The 12,406-nt window shown below is 43.5% G+C and overlaps 1 protein-coding gene across 1 annotated transcript in view; it reads right to left on the bottom strand.

The window, feature by feature from the left end:
- LOC126412318 (semaphorin-2A-like) overlaps positions 1-12,406 on the bottom strand; it is a 786,039-nt gene that overhangs the window by 263,205 nt on the left and 510,428 nt on the right. The gene's annotated exons all lie outside the window — the stretch shown is intronic.

Raw genomic sequence — 12,406 nt, 5'->3', positions numbered from 1 at the left:
GCAGGTAGCGAAATCCAGAGCCCTCCGGTAATTCGTTTGGTTGCGCTCGAGCTTTTTATTTTTGTGTTCTCTTCAACCACCGAGCTCTGCATACGGCTTTTTTCCACTGTGCTCCGCCCAAGGGGATCTCTTTGTTGGCTCTTATCATTTCAAACCGATCACCAACAAACCACTGTTCTTTGCTATTCGGTGTACAACTGTCACTACTCAAAGCAACATAACTTACGAGACTTCAGTATCCATTTTTAGTAAATGGTGGAACTACTAAATACCAAGACCCTTGAAGATTTCGTAAGGTTGTGAATTTGGAACGTGACCTGTGAAATTTATTTTGAGCAAAACTTAAAGTCGAAACGAACTTCCGTTGCATGAGGTGTCGCTGACAAGTAACTGCTCTAGGAAGCTTGAACTATACATTGAAATAATTGCCTCAGTATAAAACATAATTTAACCAAAAGAAATACGCAGTGAGACGAACAGAAGTGTTACTTTTATTTGAAGACAATAATTACACTGAAGTTACCGCGATTCATAACTGTCCCCTGGACACTACAATGTGTAGGACACAGTTCTTATTACGGTGTGTGATCACCATGGACAGCAGTGGATGTCCTGTAATGTGATACCATACTGGCCAAAAGCATGGTGAGAAGTTCTTCTTGTAGGGCGTTCCATTTCTCCAAAAGCGCGGTTGACAATCGCTGGATAGTACAAGAAGATGCTGTGATATACAAATGATTGGCTTTTCAGAGCATCCACACAAGGTTGGCGCCGGTGGCGACACCTACAAGGTGCTGACACGAGGAAAGTTTCCAACCGATTTCTCATACACAAACAGCAGTTCACCGGCGTTCCCTGGTGAAACGTTGTTGTGATGCCTCGTGTAAGGAGCAGAAATGCGTACCATCACGTTTCCGACTTTGATACAGGTCGGATTGTAGCCTATCGCGATTGCGGTTTATCGTATCGCGACATTTCTGCTCGCGTTGGTCGAGATCCAATAACTGTTAGCAGAATATGGAATCGATGGGTTCAGGAGGGTAATACGGAACGCCATGCTGGATCCCAACTGCCTTGTATCACCAGCAGTCGAGATTACACGCATCTTGTCCGCATGGCTGTAACGATTCGTGCAGCTACCTCTCGATCCCTGAGTCAACAGATGGGGATGTTTGCAAGACAACAACCATCTGCACGAACAATTCGACGTCGTTTGCAGCAGCATGGACTATCAGTTGGGAGACCATGGCCGCGGTTACCTTTGACGCTGCATCAGAGACAGGAGCGCGTGCGATGGTGTACTCAACGCCGAACCTGGGTGCACGAATAGCAAAACGTCATTTTTTCGGATGAATCCAGTTTCTGTTTACAGCGTCATGATTGTCGCATCCGTGTTTGGCGACATCGCGGTGAACGGACATTGGAAGCGTGTATTCGTCATCGCCATACCCGGCGTGATGGTATGGGATGCCATTGGTTACACGTCTGGGTCACCTCTTGTTCGCATTGACGGCACTTTGGACAGTGGACCTTACATTTCATATGTGTTACGATCCGTGGCTCTATCCTTCATTCGATCCAAGCGAAACCCTACATTTCAGCAGGATAACGCACGACCGCATGTTGCAGGTCCTGTATGGGCCTTTATGAATACAGAAAATGTTCGACTGCTGCCCTGGCCAGCACATTCTCCAGATCTCTCACAAACTGAAAACGTCTTGTCAATGGTGGCCGAGCAACTGGCTCGTCACAATACGCCAGTCACTACTCTTGATGAACTGTGGTATCGTGTTGAAGCTGCATGGGCAGCTGTACCTGTACACGCCATCCAAGCTCTGTTTGACGCAATGCCCAGGCGTATCAAGGCCGTTATTACGGCCAGAGGTGGTTGTTCTGGGTACTGATTTCTCAGGGTCTATGCACCTAAATTGCGTGGAAATGTAATCACATGTCAGTTCTAGTATAATATATTTGTCCAATGAATACCCGTTTATCATCTGCATTTCTTCAGCGCGTCGGATAGTGAACAGATGAAAGAGAACTGGAGAAAGTGTAAAGCTTGCTTAGTGGCTTAAATGCGGACTTTCGCTAGTATGTAACGACACTGGAAGAAGGATCAGGAATTCTCCATGCGCATCTCCCGCATAATCAGCCTATTACTTAGAGGTTTCACACAGGTTTGAACACGTAATGCACAAAGGAACATGGGCCGCACAGCTGCGGTTCATTCTCACTCATTTTAGCACTTATCGATGTGATGTACCACAGGTGTGTGAGAGAAGCAATGAGACATTTTATCTACCAAAGTTTTATTTTTTTTATTTTTTTATTTTCATACATCAATAATCTCTCCTTCGGAGCAGTTTCCTTCGGCGGCTATATACCGACAGAGCCCACTTTCCCAGTTGTGGTAACAGCACTTAAAGGCTTGACATGTCGGTCAGATTCTTTTGAATGTTTCCCAGAGTCCTAAAATGACGTCCTTTTATGATATATTTCAATTTCGGTAAAAGAAAAAAGTCGAAAGGAATCAGGGGACTCAGTTTTGAGTTTTTTCTGCACCATTTTGTCACTGACTTTTTGCAAGCGCGAAACGACGGTCGAAATACGATGTACGGTGTAAGTTTTTAACAGGTCACCCATCATTCCTACTGTTAAACGTCGGTCTGATCTCACGCGAACGCACACACGTTCGACGCTCTCGTAGGTTTTGAAGCTGAAGGTCTTCAACGTGTTATCGGCCTTCCAAAAGTGATTTGTGCCAGGGAAAACCTTGTGCTCCTCATAAGGAATATTCCTCTACACGGCTGTCTCAACTTTTTGAAGGTCTAAGCCGTGGATTCCCCAAATTTAACACAAAACTTGTCCTCTAAATTCCGTTGATCCATTTTCGTAACACAACTTCTCTGGCCTCACACTTCGGACATCGTAGCGCCTACTGCACCGGCATCCCACTTTACGTCAAACCATCACGGGATGCCTGCATCACAGGGTGTATATTCACCAGGAAAACCTACGTCGTCTGTGTTATCAAAACAAAGACTTACCGGCGGCCACAACACAACACACCATCAGGTCTCCACCAACGGCAGTCAAGAATCTTTACCCGTTCACAGAGCCTGCAGACCAGCTTCACCAGAGGTCGCATCTAGCCTAGGAACTACTTTACTACGCCAGGCACGTAATCGGAAATAGTTCCGGCAGATACATCCGCCAACGGGTTTCTTATAAGGTGGCGCACTGCCGTCAAAAGGTAGTTCGACGTACCGCTCGGGAGGATACGGCCAGACGCCTTTTCTAGCTGGCCGATCTCTTGGTATAGTCGGCGAACCTCTTGACGTTGTAGAACTGTTTGTGTTCGCTATCCGTGAAGAGACGGGTCTGTATTATTATTATTATTTGTTATTTTGGATTTGTGCCGATCCGCAGTTTGGATCGAGTCGGTTGTTCTTTTGAATACAGTATTATTGTTTCGTTTTGGTGAGGCCAATAAATTGTTTTCGGACTTGTGCTTTCCTCATTTCTATTCTGCTAGCGCAGATACTTCAAAGAGCACAGCTTCACTGATGACGCTCTCAAAAATCATATGATGGCTGTGCAGAGATGAAACTCAGACTGAGCATCTGGAAGGAATGAACACACCGGTCTACACAAGTAGACCAACACAGACTGGTCAGATCGCTAGCAGTGTTGTCATTATCATTACTTTTCTCTCTCACCTCGTCCGCTAGTATCACTTAGTGTGGTAACTATGTGGTAGTTTCACAGCTAACAGTCTTATAGTTATATCACGAGAACATTCTGGCGTAAATCACCGAGATACACTGGCGGTCGTACAACACATTCATTATAGTTCTAATATGCCAGAAAATGATGGACTAGTTGTTTAGAAATCGAATGAAAACAAATTTCAACAACAAACACAACAGATGGGAAAAGAGTTGTAACAAAGTACTCTTTGTTGCCTATAACCAAACTAATTACTGCTGCTTTCATTTCAAGTGGAGCCAACGGCTTTACACTTAATCCGTTTGCAACAGTCAGCAGTAGGGCAGTGGTCGATCGAGTTTCTACTTTGCTTGTTTCGTATAGGCTCTATCAAATAATTCAAGGTGAAAAGATACTAACTGGCATCGAGATACCACAGACATAAATGAAAATTGGTTTTTATTACACTGACACAGTCTACGCAACGAAGAAAATCAATTTTCGACTTCATTTGTGCAATAACGTGTTTTCCAGTCTGACTTTTTAAAGTACTTGTGTCTGTTTTAATCAAACATCCAAATGTTGTCGGGTTAATAAGCAATGCTTGGCGCTGCGTTCACCTCTGTAGCATGTAATGAGTCAGTTATACTCTTCCGTCTACGCCTCACTCCTTGACATCAGAGTAAAAGCTGATGTCAAGCAATGGTCTCACCGACAGATTAAATGCTGACGTATGCCGCGCTTACAATCTTTGTTTTCTATCGCTATTCCAGAGTTCCAAACTTGCATTCTCCTATTCACTTTTGATGTTTCTCTTAGCACAAAATTTCTGTCCGTTAGCCCAGTATTAGTAAGACGTGGCTATCAAATTTTCACTTTATTGTTCACGTTCGTTATAGGATCATATTGACAGTTTCAAAATTATACTTACGATTGTAACGAGAAAGGAATGTTTTGCATCGTTTGGGAAACGTCTGCCAGATCATTTTCAACACATACTCTTAGCTTTCAGAATGCCCTTTACATTTATCTTTGCTTCGCTCACAATTTTAATACAGAAAACAAGAAACAGATGAACATAGTAGCTGATGAGCTTTCCCAGATTTGCACTTGCTGTCCACAGTTTGCTTTTCCAGAGATAAGGATTTTAGTTCCCCAAACGTTTTCTTTAGATTTTATGTAGTGCATATTGCTCGCTGCCCCTTTTCACGTGATTGAATTTTACGGATGAAATGAATTTCACTACAACTAAATTTCTATAAACTGTTGAAGTAATACAACTGCCAATAAAACTGAGCATTATTCTTCTGAAATGGGCCTATAGCCGATAGTGGTTCACAAACTGTAGTAACGCAGAGAGCATTACACCCACCCGTGAGGAATAATTATTTTGTTTTACATCTAACTTCCTGTTGTGGCAATTGCAAAACCACGTTCTAATTGGTACCTGGCAGTCGGGTGACGCAGAAGTCACAAGGGCGGAAGAGCCTTCTCGGACGCACTGTGCAAGTATCTCTCTTACGAACAAGCCAGGCTCCTGTGACCGTCCATTAACAGTGTTACCAGCTTCATGATAAGAACCGTATCTTGCATTTTCACTGTTTACCTGAAGTGCGACAAGATATGCGATCGGCATTACACAAAGAGTTATTTCATTTTCCCTGTATTTTTGATAAGCAGAGAAGTTCAGTGTCAGCGTCTTCACAAACATTAGAATGTATGTCCGTTAGAATTACATGTCTGTAAAAACAAACTGAATAATGTTCTTGACAATCGAAACGCGTACAGAAAGCAACAATGAGTATCAGTTGCGAAAACACCTGTTCTTCCACCAAACAAGAAAGAAAAATACGTTAGGTCAGTATCTCAGTCTACAAAATACAAGAGAAGATGGAAACAATACTGTGATGCCAGAGGTATGGAAACATCAATCAAGAAACTTTTGTGGCTATAAAAGTCAATGCTGTTGATTTGATTCAACGCGAGTGCTCCAAACGTTCACAGAAGCTACAAAAGTTAAATTTTCGTATTGTGCTTTAAGTCCGCAGTAAAAATAATGGCTGCGGCTTACATAGAAAACGCAGAAATGAGGGAAATAAAATTATCAAGGAGAGTTGTTGCATACCAAATGGATCAATTTCAAGGATCATAACCTTCTAACCATCTGCAAACTCAATAAAATTTTGTGTAGATTGTATCTATTTAACAGAACTAAGCTGTTAAAAATTTGAACTAAAGATACTAAAAAGTGAAGGTTTTAAGAAGATTTCAGTGGCGGTGCACAACAGGCCGTGCGAGCTCACCACAATTTTGGCCGTCTGAGAGAGCTTAAAATTGAATCTATTAGTAAAAAAGTGAAATATTTGATTAGATACACACTTTTTTGTCATCTACGCACTTTATTTCAACCCTTTATCACTCCACGCTTTCTCTCACGTTGCCTGACGTTACACTTGGGGAAGAATCTATAGTGACAATTTTTCAACCATTTTGTGTCTGAAGTAATTTTTGAATAACGAAGTCTACGGATTGATCTGTAGTATTTCCGGAGAGAAGCTATTTTTATCAATTGTACACAATTACAGCCGTTAATTGTGGGTATTTTAGAATCTATTGACCTATGAACTTGACATCAGTTTTTGCAAAATTTTATGTTGACGTCATATTGCTAAATGTCTTATTGCTAAATGTCTTCATTTTTATATCACTGAGGCATTCACAAAGTCGTTTCAGAACTGTCGTATTTGTTTCTTCCAGCTTAAACTTCATGTCACATGAAAATTGTGCGAGGCAAAGCCTTGAAATTCTAACAGTATATTGCGCACAAGAAGTTGTGCACCTCATCACGTATTTCCCTTGAATTACTACACTGGTGTGCCAATCTTGAGGACGAAAGTAACTTCCGCTTTATGCGTCACTGCCAACTCGATGAAACTAAGACCATTCAGAAGGGTAACTGAAAGAAATGTGCATTGAGCCGAACAGAATTGACACTTTTTATTCAGAGACAATAATTACACTACACGATTTACGATATCGCAAAAGCAGGAAATGATTCTTAACAGGGACTGTGATCACCACAAACGGCAACGCATGTTCTGCCAAATACATCCACGCTGGCTACAAGGTTGGTATGGAATTTAAGTCGGAGGAAGACGCACGCCAGTCCTTTCGCAGAATATCCTCTCGTTCCAAGGGCTCCTCCTTTTCTTCTTCTCCTTCTTCTTCTTCCTCCGTCTCCTCCTCCTTCTCCTCCACCTACACAATTCCGTGCGATCGCGAATTGTCATCAACGAAGGGAAGAATGCAAGCCTGAAAATACGCACTTGTGGAAGGAGAACAGCGTCACAATATCGTTCACCAGTGAGTGTACGGTGCTGAAAGATTTGGATGTCAGTACGCCCATGCAACATCATGCTTCCCCATACTGTAACACGTGGACCACCAAAAAAGTTCGTTTTCGAGAATGTTCCCTGGTGCATTACGCACACACACATGCAAGAGGTTGGACCTGACGATGGTTCCTGTTACCATGACGCCAAAAGTACCGCGGCTGTGCGTCTCCGAAACGTTGGAAGAATGGGACTTCTCCCGCCATACTCGCTGATGATGGTAGTCCGGGACAGTGGAGGACCATAATTCATCACTAAACACAATGTGGAGCCGATCACTAGCAGTCCATGCTTCCTATCACAGCACCACTCCAACGCAGCTCACATTGTCCTGGGTGCACTACGAAAACTCATATGGCGACAGGTGGGACATGTTACTGTCACCCTATATCATGGATTGGTCTCTTCCTTCAGAGACCAAACAGCAAGGTTATCGGTCTCATCGGATTAGGGAAGGATGGGGAAGGAAGCCCCCCCCCCATGAACCATGGACCTTGCCGTTGGTGGGGAGGCTTGCGTGCCTCAGCGATACAGATAGCCGTACCGTAGGTGTAACCACAACGGAGGGGTATCTGTTGAGAGGCCAGACAAACGTGTGGTTCCTGAAGAGGGGCAGCAGCCTTTTCAGTAGTTGCAAGGGCAACAGTCTGGATGATTGACTGATCTGGCCTTGTAACAATAACCAAAACGGCCTTGCTGTGCTGGTACTGCGAACGGCTGAAAGCAAGGGGAAACTACAGCCGTAATTTTTCCCGAGGGCATGCAGCTTTACTGTATGATTACATGATGATGGCGTCCTCTTGGGTAAAATATTCCGGAGGTAAAATAGTCCCCCATTCGGATCTCCGGGCGGGGACTACTCAAGAGGATGTCGTTATCAGGAGAAAGAAAACTGGTGTTCTACGGATCGGAGCGTGGAATGTCAGATCCCTTAATCGGGCAGGTAGGTTAGAAAATTTAAAAAGGGAAATGGATAGGTTGAAGTTAGATATAGTGGGAATTAGTGAAGTTCGCTGGCAGGAGGAACAAGACTTCTGGTCAGGTGACTACAGGGTTATAAACACAAAATCAAATAGGGGTAATGCAGGAGTAGGTTTAATAATGAATAGGAAAATAGGAATGCGGGTAAGCTACTACAAACAGCATAGTGAACGCATTATTGTGGCCAAGATAGATACGAAGCCCACGCCTACTACAGTAGTACAAGTTTATATGCCAACTAGCTCTGCAGATGACGAAGAAATTGAAGAAATGTATGATGAAATAAAAGAAATTATTCAGATTGTGAAGGGAGACGAAAATTTAATAGTCATGGGTGACTGGAATTCGAGTGTAGGAAAAGGGAGAGAAGGAAACATAGTAGGTGAATATGGATTGGGGGACAGAAATGAAAGAGGAAGCCGCCTGGTCGAATTTTGCACAGAGCACAACATAATCATAACTAACACTTGGTTTAAGAATCATGAAAGAAGGTTGTATACATGGAAGAACCCTGGAGATACTAAAAGGTATCAGATAGATTATATAATGGTAAGACAGAGATTTAGGAACCAGGTTTTAAATCGTAAGACATTTCCAGGGGCAGATGTGGACTCTGACCACAATCTATTGGTTATGACCTGTAGATTAAAACTGAAGAAACTGCAAAAAGGTGGGAATTTAAGGAGATGGGACCTGGATAAACTAAAAGAACCAGAGGTTGTACAGAGATTCAGGGAGAGCATAAGCGAGCAATTGACAGGAATGGGGGAAATAAATACAGTAGAAGAAGAATGGGTAGCTTTGAGGGATGAAGTAGTGAAGGCAGCAGAGGATCAAGTAGGTAAAAAGACGAGGGCTAGTAGAAATCCTTGGGTAACAGAAGAAATATTGAATTTAATTGATGAAAAGAGAAAATATAAAAATGCAGTAAGTGAAACAGGCAAAAAGGAATACAAACGTCTCAAAAATGAGATCGACAGGAAGTGCAAAATGGCTAAGCAGGGATGGCTAGAGGACAAATGTAAGGATGTAGAGGCCTATCTCACTAGGGGTAAGATAGATACCGCCTACAGGAAAATTAAAGAGACCTTTGGAGATAAGAGAACGACTTGTATGAATATCAAGAGCTCAGATGGAAACCCAGTTCTAAGCAAAGAAGGGAAAGCAGAAAGGTGGAAGGAGTATATAGAGGGTCTATACAAGGGCGATGTACTTGAGGACAATATTATGGAAATGGAAGAGGATGTGGATGAAGATGAAATGGGAGATATGATACTGCGTGAAGAGTTTGACAGAGCACTGAAAGACCTGAGTCGAAACAAGGCCCCCGGAGTAGACAATATTCCATTGGAACTACTGACGGCCGTGGGAGAGCCAGTCCTGACAAAACTCTACCATCTGGTGAGCAAGATGTATGAAACAGGCGAAATACCCTCAGACTTCAAGAAGAATATAATAATTCCAATCCCAAAGAAAGCAGGTGTTGACAGATGTGAAAATTACCGAACTATCAGCTTAATAAGTCACAGCTGCAAAATACTAACACGAATTCTTTACAGACGAATGGAAAAAGTAGTAGAAGCCAACCTCGGGGAAGATCAGTTTGGATTCCGTAGAAACACTGGAACACGTGAAGCAATACTGACCTTACGACTTATCTTAGAAGAAAGATTAAGGAAAGGCAAACCTACGTTTCTAGCATTTGTAGACTTAGAGAAAGCTTTTGACAATGTTGACTGGAATACTCTCTTTCAAATTCTAAAGGTGGGAGGGGTAAAATACAGGGAGCGAAAGGCTATTTACAATTTGTACAGAAACCAGATGGCAGTTATAAGAGTCGAGGGACATGAAAGGGAAGCAGTGGTTGGGAAGGGAGTAAGACAGGGTTGTAACCTCTCCCCGATGTTGTTCAATCTGTATATTGAGCAAGCAGTAAAGGAAACAAAAGAAAAATTCGGAGTAGGTATTAAAATTCATGGAGAAGAAATAAAAACTTTGAGGTTCGCCGATGACATTGTAATTCTGTCAGAGACAGCAAAGGACTTGGAAGAGCAGTTGAATGGAATGGACAGTGTCTTGAAAGGAGGATATAAGATGAACATCAACAAAAGCAAAACAAGGATAATGGAATGTAGTCTAATTAAGTCGGGTGATGCTGAGGGAATTAGATTAGGAAATGAGGCACTTAAAGTAGTAAAGGAGTTTTGCTATTTGGGGAGCAAAATAACTGATGATGGTCGAAGTAGAGAGGATATAAAATGTAGGCTGGCAATGGCAAGGAAAGCGTTTCTGAAGAAGAGAAATTTGTTAACATCCAGTATAGATTTAAGTGTCAGGAAGTCATTTCTGAAAGTATTCGTATGGAGTGTAGCCATGTATGGAAGTGAAACATGGACGATAAATAGTTTGGACAAGAAGAGAATAGAAGCTTTCGAAATGTGGTGCTACAGAAGAATGCTGAAGATTAGATGGGTAGATCACATAACTAATGAGGAAGTATTGAATAGGATTGGGGAGAAGAGAAGTTTGTGGCACAACTTGACCAGAAGAAGGGATCGGTTGGTAGGACATGTTCTGAGGCATCAAGGGATCACCAATTTAGTATTGGAGGGCAGCGTGGAGGGTAAAAATCGTAGAGGGAGACCAAGAGATGAATACACTAAGCAGATTCAGAAGGATGTAGGTTGCAGTAGGTACTGGGAGATGAAAAAGCTTGCACAGGATAGAGTAGCATGGAGAGCTGCATCAAACCAGTCTCAGGACTGAAGACCACAACAACAACGGGGAAGGAAGTCGGCCCTTTCAAAAGGAACCATCCCGGCATTTGCCTGGAGCGATTTAGGGAAATCACGGAAAACCTAAATCAAGATGGCCGGACGCGGGATTGAACCGTCGTCCTCCCGAATGCGAGACCAGTGTGCAAACCACTGCGCCACCTCGCTCGGTTCTATATCATGATAACAGCGTAATACACGCTGAATGGAATGCAAAGCCAATCAGCAGCAGTCCATGGTTCCCATCACGCTACCACTCCAGACGCAGCCTATGTGTTCCTGGGTGCACTACGTAGTCTCATGTGTCGAGAGGTGGGACCCTTTGTTGTCTCCCCATATCATAGTATCATGGCTGTTCGTCTCCAAAACGTTGGAAGAATGCGGCTTCTCCTGCCATACTCGGTGACGATAGTAACCCAGAGTAGTGCAGAACTGTCATTCACCGCTGAACACAATGCAAAGCCAATCACAACCAGTCCCTGCTTCCCATCACGGCACCACTCAAAACGAAGCCTACATATGGGTTGTTAATTCCCAATTCCTTCTGCTCCTACTGGCCAACAACTGGTGCAGGATGGCGTAGAAAATTGCAGGACTCCCGCTCCTTGTTCTCGGATGGCAGGCATTGATGTGACGAGGTTACAATGCGTTTGGTGCAATATGCAGCAGTCCTCTTTTGTGATGATCAGATATGTTCACATTCCCATGTAATCCAGCATCGGATCACACAAATGTGTATATTGCCCAATTCAACCAGACGGCTAAATAGGGACAGGCTAACTGGAGATCCACATTGTCGCCCCTTTCAAACTGTGTCATGTGCTGATAACGCGGTCTCATACAAGTACGCTGTATATCCACTTCTTTCACAGTGATCACTCAACATTTGCCGACCTTCAGGCCCCTTGTATATCCTACCAAGCCCGAAAAAAATAATAAACACGAACAACGCTAATGCGCTCTGGTGCACCTGTCACAGAGAGCATCATTTGGGTACCCGCCGGTGGTATGCACACGCACAGAGTTATAGTGATATCCGACCATGCCCTAGGGTGCTTTACTTTTATTGTCAGGTAGAGTATTCGATTAGCGGTAGTCGCATTTAGAGTCTGTGCTCCTCCACCTTCGTCCCATCCAACTAATTATGCTGTCAAATACTGGCCGTCTGATAGTAACCGAGCGCCGTGTCGTCCTCCATATGGCGTCACTTGGATGCGGTACGGACAGCCGTGGGCTCGACCTGTCGCTCTCTCTCTGCCTCCGCCAGTCTTCTAGACAATGAACCCGCTGCTTTTCAAAAAATGGTTCAAATGGCTCTGAGCACTATGGGACTTAACATCTGAGATCATCAGTCCCCTAGAACTTAGAACTACTTAAACCTAACTAACCGAAGGACATCACACACATCCATGCCCGAGGAAGGATTGGAACCTGCGGCCGTAGCGGTCGCGCGGTTCCAGACTGTAGCGCCTATAACCGCTCGGCCACTCCGGCAGCCGCTACTTTTCAACTCGAAACAGCTGCTTACGAATCATGTGCATCCTCAGATGG

Source organism: Schistocerca serialis, chromosome 7 (genome assembly GCF_023864345.2).
Source record: "Schistocerca serialis cubense isolate TAMUIC-IGC-003099 chromosome 7, iqSchSeri2.2, whole genome shotgun sequence".
NCBI lineage: Eukaryota > Metazoa > Arthropoda > Insecta > Orthoptera > Acrididae > Schistocerca > Schistocerca serialis.
This window is presented reverse-complemented; position numbering and strand designations above follow the sequence as displayed.